This window comes from Dama dama, chromosome 31 (genome assembly GCF_033118175.1).
Source record: "Dama dama isolate Ldn47 chromosome 31, ASM3311817v1, whole genome shotgun sequence".
Classification (NCBI taxonomy): domain Eukaryota; kingdom Metazoa; phylum Chordata; class Mammalia; order Artiodactyla; family Cervidae; genus Dama; species Dama dama.
Window position 1 is genome coordinate 10,600,862 of NC_083711.1, and position 16,144 is coordinate 10,617,005.

Below are 16,144 nucleotides of genomic sequence, written 5' to 3' on the forward strand. Positions count from 1 at the left end.
ATCTGTCTTTCTGGGACTGGCTTGTCTCACATAGCACAGTGTTCTTAGGGTTCATCCATGCTGTTGCATATGAGGATTGCCTTCTTTTTTAAGGCTGAGTGATATTTGTGTGTGTGGTGTATACTGCCTTCCCCACCCCTTCCTCCATTGTTGGACCTTTGGGCGGCGTCCCCATCTTGGCTAGTGTGAGTAATGCTGCAGTGAACATGGGACGGCTTCTGTCTCTCTGAGATCCTGCCCCCGTTTATTTTGGGTAAACACCCAGATGCGCGATTGCTGGATCCTCTGGTCGTTCTGTCTCTTCTTTTGCAATGGCTACGCGCTCTTGCCTCCTGATCCCTGCAGTTTACTTCCCACCAGCATCTCGGGCTCTCCTCTGCAGGTCTTGCTATGACCTGTTCTTCCTGTCCTACCTGTTCTCCTGACCACACCTGAATCCAGACTGGCAGCCTTCGCACAGGGCAGCCTACAGACCTCTTGCTCTCTTTTGAATCCCATTGCATTGTCATAATTGGGTTGCTGGCTTTTTATTAAGGGGTAAAATAATATAAACAACAATAATAAAAACCACATCGAACCCCCTGTAGCACATGCTGTTTGTGCTCTGTCCCATCTGTTTGGATCCACGTTGTCTTTTGTGCATATCAGCTTCCCCCACATGCTTTCACCCCACAAGCCAGCAGTCCCTTCTCTTTGTTGGTGAGCCGGCCTTGAGGCTCGATTCCCCTTTGACCATGGAGGCCTTGTCCCTTGAGGCCATCCTTAGCCAGAGCCGGGTGTGGGTATTTCAGGCAGACTCTTGAGGTTTTCCCTGTCCTGTCTCCAGAGAGCTCTGGAGGCCTCTTTCTCCCACTCCCCAACTGGTTTTCTGTGAAACTGCTTCCACTAAGTAACTTAAACGTGAGTTCTCATCTCTGGCTGGGTTTAGGAACTTGTTCCAAGCGACAGCGTTAGGAAATGGAGGAGTGAGGATTTGAACCGCAGTTGCCTGATTCCCTGAAGGCTCCCGTGTGTCTCTCCAAGGTAGGGCTGGTCGTCCTCTTCTGTATATTTGCCTCATCGTGGGTTATGGTGACTGCCACAGCTGCTGCTAAGTCGCTTCCGTCGTGTCCGACTCTGTGCGACCCCATAGACGGCAGCCCACCAGGCTCCCCCGTCCCTGGGATTCTCCAGGCAAGAACACTGGAGTGGGTTGCCATTGCCTTCTCCAATGCAGGAAAGTGAAAAGTGGAAGTGAAGTCGCTCAGTCGTGTCCAACTCTTCGCGACCCCATGGAATGTAGCCTACCAGGCTCCACCATCCATGGGATTTTCCAGGCAAGAGTACTGGAGTGGGGTGCCATTGCCTTCTCCAGACTGCCACAGACTGTTGTGTAAATCCTTGTTTGATGAGTGGCTAATCGGCCCAGCTGACCTCTGAGCAGCCTTACCGAGTCCTGCCTCCGGGCGTGTGTCTGTTCCGTCTCCCCCTCCAGTGACCTTCCCTCCAGCTGTCTTTTGGAATCAGTGTCAGCCCACCTCCTCCTTGCTGCCTTTCCGGTCTCTTCCAGCCCCGAGTCATTTTCCCCGCTTCAGAGCCCCATATTACTAGTCAGATGTTGCCTTTTAATCTTTTTTCCTCCCAACTCAACTGTAAATCCCTGAGTGTTGCGATGGTGCTTGGAAGCACAGAGTGAGCGTTTGGTGATCTGATTCTTTCGGGATGCATCGTAACCTGGCCCATGCTGTCAGAGAGATGCCACGGTTGTTTCCCGGTTCTATGAATGAAGGGAAGTCGAGGTCAAGGAACAGACTTGAAAAAAATAAGATGAGTGAGGGGGCAAATCTAAAACTCGTCAGCCCGCTTTTGGGTGAGCTCGTGTTGCATTTTCTTGCTGCAGCTGTTGAAGCTGAATCACAGGGTGGATGGATCATCTCTTGGCTTCAAGCACGGTGGTTAGCCGTCTTCCCCCCCCCCCCCGGGGGAATGGAAGCAGATTTATGTGATGAATAATGCGGTCTCTCTTCCAATTCTTGGGATGTGGTTTGACAGACTTCATGAAAATGGTAGGTGAAAGCACGCATTTGAAAGATAATAATGACGTGCTTCAGTAGAGTTTGTGTGCTGAGTTAAGCTGGTGGTCAGCCCCACTGTTCACGGTGACCCCTCCTCTTTGGCAAAGAGACTCAGACATGCTTTGCCTCCTGGGTGTGTCTCACCTCAAGGTCCCAGAGAGAGGGCGGGGCTGGAACTGAAGATGCTGCAGAGAAGGGTCCACACACATTGACCACGTGCTGTGTGCAAGCTTGCTTTCTGCTCATTGCTCTCAACACAGACTGTGATCAAACCTCAGCACCTCCTCGGAAGTGGCATCCTGACCAAGTCCTGCTGATGGCACCCACGTGACTTCACCAAACTCACCCTGGCATGGTGACCCTGGACTTGAACTGTGCTTTATCTGGCTTTTACATCCATGGCTGCTCCCGTGCATCTTGACCTGCCATTCTCGATAAAAGCAGAGGCGTTTAGATGAGGATTCTAGAATTCTGAAACTCCCGGGTTCGTGTCTGATCTCTTCATTTCTGCCTTAGCCAATTCCCCTTAGCACCTCACCGTTCATGAGTCTGGTAACGACAGCACGGCATGAGATACCATACTGAAGTGGAACTTTTTGGCAGGATGCGTAATATTTGAAAAATATCACAAAATTACTGCAAAATTAGGGAGCCGATTTTATTTTTAGCTGCCTGCCCACAGGTGAGACATATCCAGCTCATTTCTTGCATACCATCAGGAAATAAAGTCAAACACTGCAGACTGATTCATGTTGCTGTGTGGCAGAAACCAGCACAGTATTGTAAAGCGATTATCTGCCAATTAAAAAAAAAAAGGCAACCATTAAGAAGGTAGTTGCAGCCATCTTTTTAGGAAGAACAAGCCTCTGCAGCCAGACGGAGGGCCTTCTCCCCACTGTCCTGTTGGGGAGCTCACATGGCCTGGGGTGTCCTGCCGTGGGTTTGTTGGAGCCGGACGCCCTGGGCTCTGTGGTCGTCCTGTCCCTCTGCTGCCCACATTGCAGAAACATTGGCGTGGCAGGGGCAGATGGCCACTCCGGGGGCGCCTTTGATGTCACATTTGGTTGCCTGGGTGGGGGGTCTGGGTGGTTGCCACTAGTCTCCATGGGAGGAGAGGCGGGCTGGGAAGTACCCACTTCACAGTGGGTAAACAAAAGCTGAACTCCGGAAGCGCTGGGTGCCTGATCCACGTGCAGGCTGGCCCACAGCCGAGGCAGGTTTACCTAAGTGTGTTTAATTTGGGAAGAAACCAGTGAAGCACAGGATTTCCCCTCTGCTCCTAATTGATGCTCAGTGGAGTTCCGTTTTATTATGAGAATGGGAATGGAGTGGGGTGGGAATGGGGTGCTGACAAGAGAGAGAGGATTGCAGCTAATTACTTTCAGACTAGGAACACAGTTCATTCCAGAGACCTGGGTTATCTTTTGCTAGAGGTGCAGGTGAAAGTCTCTGAAATCCCAGGGGAGTCCAGATGGAGCAGTCGGGGCCCTGTCATCTGTGGGACTCTTTGCTGGTCAAACAGCATCAATCGGTGTGGTGAGGACTGAAGGCTTTGATGGAAACGGGAAGCGTGGTAACAAAGATCCCCCCAGACAGGGAGGGCATGAGGCCGCAGAATCACGCCTGGAAGAAAAATCAAGGGTTGACAGATCTTCGTGGTTTTAGTTTTAGAAGGAAGACTGGAGGTAATTACAGTTGCCTGCATGAAAACCAAACATGGAGTTCAATCCGAGTGGAAAAGGCAAAAGCCACAAGGGTTGATTGAAAGCTTTTCCTGTTCCAGCCCCTAGGTTATAACTGTTGTTATTTATTTTTCTAATGCATTTATACAATTCCCAACTTCCCTGTTGGCTCAGAGGGTAAAAGAATCTGTTTGTAATGCAGGAGACCTGGGTTTGATCCCTGGGTTGGGAGGATCCCTTGGAGAAGGAAATGGCCACCCACGCATCCCATGGACAGAGGAGTCTGGTGGGCTGCAGTCCATAGGGTCACAAGGAGGTGGGCTCAACTGAAGTGACTTGGCCCACATGCACATTAAGTATTTTTTCTCTGCCTGGCACAGTTTTATTTTTGGCCATGCCACGTTGCATCCGGATCTTAATTCCCCACCCAGGGATGAAACCAGTGCCCCTGCCCTGGGAGTGTGGAGTCATAACTTGTGGACCACCAGCAACGTCACGTGCCTGGCTCTGTTTTAAACGCTTAGCATGGACTATTGCATTTAATCTGCCCAATAACCCAGGGAACTATTATCATCCCAGTTTTGTGTGTGTGTTAGTTGCTCAGTCGTGTCTGAATCTTTTGCGACCCCACGAACTTTAGCCCACCAGGCTCCTCTGTCTGTGGAATTCTCCAGGCAAGAATACTGGAGTGGGTTGCCATTTCCTTCTTCAGGGGATCTTCCTGACCCAGGGACTGAACCTGGTCTCCTGCATTGCAGGCAGATTCTTTAGTATCTGAGCTACTAGGGAAGCCCAGCTTTACAGGTGAGGAAAATGAGGCAGAGAGACAGAAAGGGACCCAGCTGTGCCCAGCAAGTCCAGGTGGGCGCGCGGGCAGCCTGCATGCCCACCTTCCCGAGCCTCTGTACTTCTTCCCAATTCTGATTTTCCTGTGTTTCTGGACAGTCAGTACATCTTCAGTGTTTCTTTCTAAGAGTCAGTGGCCAGAAGTCAACATGGTCATTTAGTTTCTGCTCCACTCTTTTCAGTATTTAGAGGAATCTAGTTTTGTGTCCATTTAGTCATGAGCAGATCTACCCTACTGATGTTTTAGGTCCTTTGGAGGGTGACGCTAATTATCGCGTAAATAGCGTGAATGTGAATGTGGGAGTTTCATTACTCAGCTCCTTGGTCGTGGTTCGAAGGTTTTCTCTGGATAGTTCCAGTGTCATTGTTGACATTGCTAAAGATAATCTCCTGCTAGGGTCTAGTGAGTTTTCTCTTTGGGCCCTTAAAAATGAATGGTCATTTTAATTTTTAAAAAAAATTAGGTGAGAGAGGTAAATAAGCTCAATCATTTGTATTTAAGCAAAATGATTATCATTATTATTTGCTAGTGTTTATTCAGTAAAATATGAAAAGAACACTGGGCTAGAAGTGAAGAGACCCAAATCTTCTTTACCTGAGCACTCCCTATCTCTTGGACATTAGGCGAGCCAGTTGCTTGGGGCAGCACGTTATATCCTTGGGGGTCCTTGTGATGTACAGAAGTTTCTGTCTACATTGTTGTTCAACTGCTCAGTCGGGTCCAACTCTTTGCGACCCCATGGACTGCAGCACACCAGGCTTGCCTGTTCTTCACCATCTCTCAGAGCTTGCTCAAACTCATGTCCATAGAGTCGGTGATGCGATCCAACCATCTCATCCTCTGTTGAGTCCTCTTCTCCTCCTGGCCTCAATCCTTCCCAGCATCAGGGTCTTTTCTAATGAGTCGGCTCTTTGCATCATGTGGCCAAAGTATTGGAGTTTCAGCATCAGTCCTTCCGAAGAATATTCAGGGTTGATTTCCTTTAGGATTGACTGGTTGGATCTCCTTGCAGTACAAGGGACTCTCAAGAGTCTTCTTCAACACCACAGTTGGAAAGCATCAATTCTTCGGCACTCAGCCTTCTTTATGGTCCAACTCTCATATCTGTGCATGACTACTGGAAAAACCATAGCTTTGACTATACAGACCTATAATAGAGGTATTATGTATCAAGGTTCAACTTTTAGCTTCATATTACTGCATTATTTATTTAGACATTTTTTTTAGACTCAGATGCTACAGCTGGATTTTATGATTTTGGTGTTTAAAGTATTGTGTTATCTTCTGGTTGTGTTTTCTTTTCTTTCTTTTCTCTCCAGGAGTAGGGGGTTTCATATAGGATGAAAATGGAAACTAAAGAAGAGATTGGATCTGGAAATAATTTTGAGCAGTGGAGAAATTAACCAAAATGGGAAAACCCACCATTTTGTTGCTAGATCAAGGGAACATGGGAGTGCTTGCCTCCTTTTTCCAAGTAATTGGATACATTGTACATGGATTATTTTTTCACTGGGACTTTATGGTTTAAAAGAAAGCAGAAAAAGCATATCCGAATGTTAAATATTTCTGTCTTTTCAAGAACACCTCAAAAAAAAAAAAAAGAACACCTCAAGTTGGCATTTAAACTCAAACTGCCAGCCTCCTCTACTGCTGTAGATTGAAATCAGGCTGAAATTCTTCACCTTGGTTCAGGTGACCCCTGCCTGTTTATCCACCTGGCTTCCTCTCTGGTTCTCTTTTTAAGTCACACGTGGTAGTGGGTGTGAAGGACCAAGAATACTTTTGAATGTGGTAAATGCAGGATGTGGGAAATTCGTCTGCAAAATGTCAGCCTTGAGTAGACATTTTGTAAACGTCTGCATTTACAAATGTAAGATGGAGGGCCTTCTGAAATGCCTTGTAGTTGCATTTGAATTTTTTAAAATTTTAAATTAAGTTAGTTAAATTTATTTAAATAAATTTTAAAATATTTATTTATTTGGCAGTGCCAAGTCTTAGTTGTGGCCTGTGGGATCTAGTTCCCTGATCCCCAGGGATTGAATCTTGGCCTGTTGCATTGGGACCCTGGACTCTTAGCCACTGGATGACCAGGGAAGCCCTTCAGTTTGAGCTTTTATCTGGTGTGACGCAGTCCGGGATTTCAGTCCTGAGTAGTATGGTTGTGTGGGGTTTTCCATACTAGGGAGGCGTTTTGATTTTAGAAATTGCTGAGGATGAATTTTGACTTTAAAAATGGTTTCTTCTAGTGTTTCATGTCTTAAAACACGTTTGGGCTCTTGGATATCATCTTTTCTCATGTTTCCCCTTCCACGTGCTGTGACTGGTGGGCCTTTGAGCCCTGAGGGGCCATGAGCCTGCGTGCAGTCTGTTCGGAGGTGGTGAGCTCCCCTTTTCTAAAGAGATGGATCTCTCTGACTTGAGATGTCTCCTTTCTCTAGTTTTTGTTTGATAGTCCATGCATAGATTTGGACATGGTTGATTGAGTGAATGCTCTTGTGATTTCTTTCTGTGGTCCAGGGACTTTCACGAGTCTTTTTTTCTCTTCCACTTTTTGGCCACGCCACTCAGTGTGTGGGATCTTGGTTCCCCAATCAGGGATTGAACTCGTGTTCCCTACGTTGGAAGTGTGGAGTCTTAACCACCGGATTGCCAGGGAATTCCCAAGGGACTTTTATGAGTCTTTGTCTTGAAATTTGTCACAATCTTGGTTGAATGCTTGGTTGAATGTTCAAAATGCATTTTCCAGTCAACAGTTCTTCTCAGCACCTGCTATGTGTCTTAGTGACAGGCTCATGGGATTCAGGCATGGATGGGTGTGGCGGGTATGGTAGATGCCCCAACAGAACTCAGGGGCTGGTGGTACCAGTTGCGGGAAATGGGCTAAGTGTAATGGAATTGATGACAAAATCCCACAGAGAAGCGTTATTAATAGGAACAAGAGAAAATATTTAAAACCTGTATGATGTTTCAGAGTTTATGATCCATTTGAAGTGCATGAAAAAACCGTAGTGTTGGAATTGGATTCATGTGTGTATAAAACTAAAACCAGCCTTCTTTGACAAATTTAACTTCTCAGAAATATTCTTAGAAAGAGGGACTTCCTTAGAGAGTGTGAAGCCTATTTTGTCTTCAGCTCATGAAGGTTGTACTTTACATTTCTCTCCTCGTAAGATGCTATTAAAACCATACAAGCATCCACTCAAAATCTCTGTGCGTGGATGTCTTGTGGCAGCTTTATTCACAATTGCCAAAACTTGGAAGCCACCAAAATGGTGAATGGGTAAATAAATTCACCAAGTTGGTGAATGGGTAAATAAACCGTGGAATATCTAGACAATGGGATATTATTCAGGGCTAAAAACTATCTTTCAAGCCATGAAGGACATGGAGGAAACTTACCGAGTGAAAGAAGCTAATCTAAACAAGTTCCATACTGTATGAGTCCAACTGTATAACTTGCCGAGAAAGGCAAAACCGTGGAGACAGTAAAAGGACTGTTGGTTGCTAGGAGCTTGGGGAAGGGAGGCATTGACGGATTGGTAAAGCATAGGATTTTAAGGGCAGTGAAGCTGTTCGGAATGATCGTTTTAATGGTAATTACATGACAGTGTACATTTCACGTGGCTCAGTGGCAAAGAATCTGCCTGCCAAGCAGGAGACATGGGTTGCATCCCTGGTTCTGGAAAATCACCTGGAGAAGAGAATGGCAATCCACTCCAGTACTCTTGCCTGGGAAATCCCATGGAAAGAGGAGCCTGGCGGGCTACAGTCCATGGGGTCACAAAAGAGTCAGATACGACTTAGCAACTAAATAACACCAACCCACTGCATGGGTGACTTTGTTTTGTTTTAATTTGGCTGTGTCACATGCCATGAGAGGTCTTAGTTCCTGGACCAGGGACTGAACCTGTGTCTCCCGCAGCAGTTGTGCAGACTCCTAACCACGGGGCAGCCAGGGAATTCCGTGCATGGATAACTTTGGAGCAAAGTTGTTGAGGGGGTGAGAGTGAGATCTTTTGTTAACAAGTGGGGAGTGATCCAGGTAGAGGGTCCAGGCCCCTGGGGCCTGGCTGGAGAGAGCAAGGAGGGAGTCTCAGGCAAGCAGGCTCTCAGTTATGGCATGTGGGATCTAGTTCCCTGACCAGGGACCAAGCCTAGGCTCCCTGCATTGGGAGTTGGGAGTCATAACCACCAGACCCCCAGTGGTTGTCCCTGATGGAGGTTTTAAAAGGCTCCTTCTGCCTGCAGTGTTGAGGGTGAGTCAGGAGCCTTCTCTTCACCTTTGTGGCCAATAATCCTGATGTCTGAACAGTGATGAGACTTTGTGACGGCCCACACAATCCCCGATCCCATTGGTCCTGTGGGGTCTCTATGAATAAGTTTTTTCTGCTTCTCTAGGTGCAGATATCTTTCTTTATAGTCGACGAGAAGAAGGATTTTCATTGTGCCAGGCTAGTTAGCTGATGATGAGTTCCAGAGCGCCCGAGAAATATTCGAGGATCATTTAGGGTTCTCTGCAGTCTGATGTTTCATTTACCTTCAAAACAGAAAACTCCTCCTCCCTACTTTAGCTCTTGTTTGCTCTGAGAGCCCCTTTCTTGCCTGTAATCAGGTTCGACTCGCCTTTCCAGTTCACACACCCCTTTTTGGTTCCGTCTGATCATGTTTTGGGTCTTAAAAAGGTGAGCCACTTGTTGTGTGTGTTACCTTCCTCTTCATGGCCCAGAACATTGGAGGATCTCTTTCAAAAATCCCACACTAAATCTTTTTATATTGGGCCCTTGTTAGTCCATTTCAAGTGGCATGTGGTGAACTTGTCCACAGTTAGTTTACTCATGTACTTTGAACAGAATGATAATAACTTTCACATCTGGTCCCTTTTTCATTTAGGGACCTTAAAACCCCAAGTGCACCTTAGTTAAACCTCCCATCACTGGAAGGTAGGGAAGGGGCAGAGGGCGTGGCTTTAGTCGCCTCTGCAGAGAACTTAGAGGGACAGCCTCTGGACCCCAAACAATCACAGGCATTTTACATTTCATGAATGCCTTTCCTCTAGCATCTTAAATCCTTGGCAGGTATTACCTGGTGGGCAGTGTGTTGTCATGCACTTCTCCAGGCTGGGGGCTGTGGGGAACTTGCCCTAGCTTTTCAGTACTATCATTTCAGAGGACTTTTATCCTAGTTCATGTGTCCTTATGGCCTATTATGGATTGTCTGGAATCTCATAGTGTGGACTGAAGCGTGGTAGAGTTGACTGATAAGGTTGTCTGCTTTTCTTTGCATCTTTTTGGTTTGGTATTCTAATAGATAGGGAGTTTCTTTATCAGTGCCCTGATAGCTCAGTTGGTAAAGAATCTGCTTGTGATGCAGGAGACCCTGGTTCAATTTCTGGGTTGGGAAGATCTGCTGGAGAAGGGATAGGCTACTGACTCCAGTATTCTTGGGCTTCCCTTATGGCTCAGCTGGTAAAGAATCCGCCTGCAGTGCGGGAGACCTGAGTTCGATCCCTGGGTTGGGAAGATCCACTGGAGAAGGGAAAGGCTACCCACTCTGGGATTCTGGCCTGGAGAATTCCATGAAATGTATAGTCCATGGGGTCGCAAAGAGATACGACTGTGCGACTTTCACTTCACTTCACTTCCTTTTTCAGTGTCAGCTGCCTTCCAGCTGGGTAATGGGCAATTCTCATTTAGAAGCCTGGGACATTCCCCCACACCTTTGCCTTCTTCCTCCGGAAAGTTTCCCAAGTGAATTGGGTCAGCAGAAAGGCAGTAGAGAGCCATGTCTTTCTCCAGAAAAAGCTGCTTCAGTTCATTCCTGATAAATGAGGACATTGGTTTAAAAGATGGAACAGAACAACAACAACAAAACAAATGGGAGACTGTTACGGTCATGTCATCGATGGGTGGGGAGTTTAGCTGCTAACCTGCGGGAGGTTAGCAAAGATCTGGCTCTTGCCAAGATCAGGGTGTTCATGGGCACGGCCAGAGAGGGGGTCATTCCACGAGGGGACGCTGCATGGCAGGTGGAAAAGGCGAGCCTTGACAGCACACGGGAGCGCTGTGAGACGCACCGTCAGACGCACAGAGATGGGCGTTGTTTTATTTTTATCTTTATTTTTTTGATTTAAAAAAATTGAAGTATAATTGGTTAACAATGTTGTATTAATTTCTGCTGTCATATGTGTGTGTGTGTTCTTTCCATGATGGGTTTTCACAGAATACTGGATACCGTTCTCCGTGCTATGCAGTAGGGCCTTGTTGCTTATCCACTCTCTGTATAAAAGCTTACATCTGCTGACTTCAGCCTCCTCCCCTTGGCAACCACCAGTCTGCTCTCTGTGATTCTGTGTCCGTTTCGTGGATCGGTCCACTTGTGTCGTGTTTAGATTCCGTGTGTAAGTGATGATTGTGTGGCATTTGTCTCTGCGTTACCCCACTCGGTACGACAGTCCCTAGCGGCGTCCGCGCTGCTGCGCGTGGCGCTGTTTTGTTCTCTGCGGCTGAGCGGTGCTCCGTTGTGTATTTGCGCACATCTCTTTTAGTGCATCCGTCTGTCTGTGGCCTTTTAGGTTGTTTCTGTATCTTGGCTTTTATGAATGTGCTGCTGTGAGCACAGGCGCACATGTGTCTTTTTGGGTTAGAGTTTTGTCTGGATATATTGGTCCTTTTTATTTTAAAAAGAAACTTTAGCTCTATTTTTAAAGATTCCCAAATGTCAATATGCTGCTGCTGCTGCTGCTAAGTCGCTTCAGTTGTGTCTGACTCTGTGCGACCCCATAGATGGCAGCCCACCAGACTCCTCAGTCCCTGGGATTCTCCAGGCAAGAATACTGGAGTGGGTTGCCATTTCCTTCTCCAAAATGCAACTATAAAGTATATGTTATTGATTTTGTAATGTAATTTTGCCTTATTTGGCTTCCCTGATGGCTCAAGTGGTAAAGAATCTGCCTGTAATGTAGGAAACCTGGGTTCAATCCCTGGGTCAGGGACGATCCCCTGAAAAAGGGAATGGCTACCCATTCTGATATTCTTGCCTTATTTAGAATTGCATGTGGAAATAAACAATATAATGGAAAAATATTGAGAAGTGTGGGTTCTTTGAATGTCCCCTCCATGTGATACCTCCAACCTGCTGATTCCTGGTTTCTTTCCATTTTTTATGACCAAAAAGGTAGAAAGATCCATATTTCCATAGGTAAGAGATAAACATTTGTGTTATTGTAGATGAAGGTCCTTTGGAGTAAATTCCAAAAGCAGGCCCTTTAAAGAACACGTGTTTCCATGATTGTCTTTGAGTCCTTTTGAACTGTCGGAAAGGCCTGTGTTCTTTCCTTTAGTTGCTGTAGTCTTGGTGTAGTCTTTGTTTACTTTGGCGGAACAGTAACGGAAAGATCATCCATTCTTAATACGGGGTTTTGGGATTTCCTTGTGCTGTGGGGGCCCTAGTTGGTGTCCATGTTACTGGAATGTTTTTTAAATGCATACGTAATTTCAGCAGAGACATGACTTAAAAATCCACTTGATTGTTTAGAAGCCAAAATAAGCAAAAATCTTCACCTTCAGTTTAAACGTCACACTTTCAAGTTGGGTCGTTAATCTCTTTGCTCATGGCTATGTCAAGGGCCCTGTAGGTGGAATCCTAGAATTCTGAGGTAGCTATCTGAAAGAGAGAAAAAAAGGCTACACTGAGAATAAAAATCATAGTTCTACCATTTGCTAGCTTGTGGCCTTGGATAAGTCACTTAAAATCTCTGTGCTTTGGAGTGTTTCATTTCATTGGGGGTAAGTACTTTCCTTCTAGAACTGTTAAGAGGAGTGGTAGGCTTCCCTCATAGCTCAGTTGGTAAAGAATCTGCCTGCAGTGCAGGAAACTTGGGTTCAATTCCTGGTTCAGGAAGATTTCCCTGGAGGGGGAAATGGCAGCCCACTCCAGTACTGTCGCCTGGACAATCCCTTGGACAGAGGAGCTTAGCAGGCTACAGTCCCTGGGATCACAGGAGTTGGACACAACTTAGCGACTAAACCACCACATTTCTCCAGTGTCTGAGTTACGGTTGTGCTCAGACGCTCAGCCATGTCCAACTCTTTGCCCCCTATGGACTGCAGAGCCCACCAGGCTCCTCTGTCTATGGGATTTCCCAGGCAGGAATACTGGAGTGGGTTGCCATTTCCTCCTCTGGGGGATCTTCCCAGCGATCAAATCCACATCTCCTGTGTCTCCTGCATTGGCGGGTGGATTCTTTACCGTCAGCGCCCCTGGGAGACCCCTGAGTTATGGTTGTGCCTACTCACTCAGTCGTGTCGGACTCTTCTGCAACCCCACGGACTGTAGCCCGCCAGGCTCCTGTGTCCATGGAATTCTCAAGGCAAGAATACATCCCTCCTTCAGGAGATATTCCTGACCCATGATCGGACCCATGGTCTCCCTCACTGCAGGCAGATTCTTTACCGTCTGAGTTAGGTTGGTGGTGGTGGTTTAGTCACTAAGTTGTGTCCGACTCTTGCAACTCCCATGGACTGTAGCCTGCCAGGCTCCTCTGTCTCTGGGATTCTCTAGGCAAGAATACTTGAATGGCTTGCCATTTCCGTCTCCAGGGGATCTTCCCAACCCGGGGATCGAACCCGGGTCTCCTGCATTGCAGGCAGATTCTTTACCAACTGAGCTACAAGGGAAGCCCAGAGTTATGGTTGGTCCCTCCAAATGATCAACTTTATCGCTGTCATCATTTCTCTGTTCCTAGGCTGGAACCAAATGAGTAATGTTGGGGTTTTAAAAAGATTTCTGTTTTTCTCTCCGACTAAACCTGTGTCAGATTTAACCATTTCTCAGCCAGTTCCCTCGGTTTCCTGCCCGTGGAGCTTCATTAACTGCAGTGGGTGGATGTCATGAGGGGTGCAGTTTCTGTGGGGTCCCTGTTTTGCGTCTCCTCTCGTGATGCGTCTGTAGCACTACCTTTCATGTCTTCTCTGCGACTAGTCTCATGTTCCTTACTTTTGGCTGTGAGGGTCAGAAGTGCACCTCGTAATCTAACGTGAACTTTACTGGGGAACCCAAGTTTCCTGAAGAGAAATTTGGCTAACTGCTTCCTGGCTGAGGGGATCATTTGGGGGGACAGATGAGTCACCCTTTGCTCTTATTATCTGTGACTGCTCACCACCCTCATGGAAATAGGAGTAGTGTGTTATTTGTAAGAAACTTAGGAATTTCATTTGGTTTAGGATGTGGCATTGAACACCGACTAGTTCAGCCGATGGTTCAATAGTAGAACCGAGTAAGTAGGGCATGGATGTTGTAGGTCGAGATTCATCGGCCGTAGCTCCTGTTTGTGCGGCAGAGGAGCCGGGAAAGTCATTGCATGTGGATGAGAAAGGCAGTGACGGCCCTAGGAATGCATCTAGGTGAGGGCAGTGTCGAGGCAAAGAGTGTGGGTTCAGGACCCATACTGTCTGGGTGCGGAATCAGCTTCGTCACAGATGCCTGGAGTGACTGTGGGCAAACTCCTGTGATCTTGGTGCTTCAGTTTCTTCCCCTGAAAGATGGGGGATAACGGTACCCGCATTGTTCAGTTATTGTGAGTGGTCGATGGGTTAACATGTCAGGATTCAGAGGAGGGCCCAGCCCTGGGACAATTCCTGCAAATGTGAGCTAGGACCATCTTCCATATCATGATGTGTTAATTGCTTAGTTGTGTCTGACTCTTTACGACCCCATGGACTGTAGCCTGCCAGGCTCCTCTGTCTCCAGGCAAGAATACTGGACTGGTAGCCAGTTCCTTCTCCAGGGGATCTTCCCGACCCATAGATTGAACCCAGGTCTCCTCCACTGTAGGCAGATTCTTCAACTGACGGAGCCAGCAGGGAAGTCCGTATCACGGTAAGGTGGATGGGATACACAGGGTGTAAGTGATGGGCTCTGGCGGCAGAGGGGAAGAAGGGGCAAGGAAGACTTGAGAGAAGTTGAACTCTGAGCCAGGCTTTTGTTCTCTTTTCCTTGCACATTTATTACAGAAAAATAGTAATATATAGACAGTCAAACAGGGAACAATCAAAACCTACCCCTTGACCTGCTTTCAGAGGTACCCACGATTAACATGTAGCGTATTTCCTTTGAGACTTCTTTTTTCCTCTTCTGCTGAGTGGATTTTTTGAAGGATGTCAGGGAGGGTTAATGTTTTCCTACACTCAATTCCATCAATTTGGTTACATCAGTGTGTTATATAAGGAGCAATTTTTACTTGCTTTTAAAATTCTGTCATGAAATATTTAAGAGACACAGAAGAGCACAGAGAATAACGTGGAGAGGGCAGTGTCTAGATTGGGCTCGAGTCACGTGGGGAAGACTGGTCTCAGGAAGGGGGTGCAGGCCTGCTAAACTTACTGAGTGTTCCCTAGGCCTGTGCCTGCATTGGGCACTTCAGGCAGATGGTTTCCTGGGTGTTAGTTGCTGAGTCTTGTCCGACTCTTTGGGATCCCAGGGGCTGTAGCCCTCCAGACTCCTCTGTCCATGGGATTCTCCAGGCAAGAATACTGCAGTGGGTTGCCATTTCCTTCTCCAGGGGATCTTCCCGACCCAGGGATGGAACCCGTGTCTCTTGCATCTCCTGCAGCGGCAAGTGGATCCCCCACGACTAGTGGCCTCTCTTCCTCTATCCTACAGTAACCATCTGAGGTTAATTCCCACCACTCCCTCGACTTTGACTGTTGTGTAACTAAGGAGGCTCAGAGAGGCTGAAGGATTTGCACAACATAGCACATGGATCAGGGTAGAGCTCTAAGTGTTACAAGCTTGATACCACCTAACCTGAATGCTGTCTCCTCTTCCCAAATGCCTCAGGAACCCCTGGCTCCACCATTCTCGGCTAAAACCACCCTTCTTTTATGTCTTGACTATTTCTTTTTTTTCCCCAAATTATACTTGGACACATGAGATGAACAAAATTGAGCTGATTTTTTTTGTGTGTGCGTGTTTCTGTGGTAAAATAGATATAACAAAAGAGTTACTATTTAAAGTGAACAATTCAGCCAAGTTAAGTATATTTACGATGTTATATAACCTTTAACTGAAAGTTGCTCAGTTGTCTCTGACGCTTTCCGACCCCATGAACTGTACAGTCCATGGGATTCTCCAGGCCAGGATACTGGAGTGGGTAGCCTTTCCCTTCTCCAGGGGATCCTCCCAACCCAGGAATCAAACCCAGGTCTCCCACATTGCAGGCAGATTCTTTACCAGCTGAGCCACAAGGGAAGCCCAAGAACACTGGAGTGGTAGTCTATCCCTTCTCCAGCGGATCTTCCCCACCCAGGATTCAAACCGGGGTCTCCTGCATTGCAGGCGGATTCTTTACCAACTGAGCTATCAGGGAAAGCGCCACCTTTACCACCATCTTTTCCCAAAGCTTTTTCATCATCCCAAACAAAAACTCTGTACTTACTAAGCAATAATACCCCCACCCCCCAACTTCTATTTTACATTATGTCTCTATAAATTTGCTTATTCCAGATAGTTAGTCATTCATGTAAGTGAAATATTTGTCCTTTTGTGACTGGTATATTTTACTT

At 46.9% G+C, this 16,144-nt stretch overlaps 1 protein-coding gene and 1 non-coding gene across 5 annotated transcripts in view; one reads left to right on the plus strand and one right to left on the minus strand.

Moving 5' to 3' along the window:
- Positions 1-16,144, plus strand: part of TIAM1 (TIAM Rac1 associated GEF 1) — a 451,658-nt gene that overhangs the window by 226,605 nt on the left and 208,909 nt on the right. The gene's annotated exons all lie outside the window — the stretch shown is intronic.
- On the minus strand, positions 13,187-13,258 carry TRNAC-GCA (transfer RNA cysteine (anticodon GCA)). Its single transcript has one exon. It is a non-coding gene; the product is annotated as a tRNA-Cys (tRNA).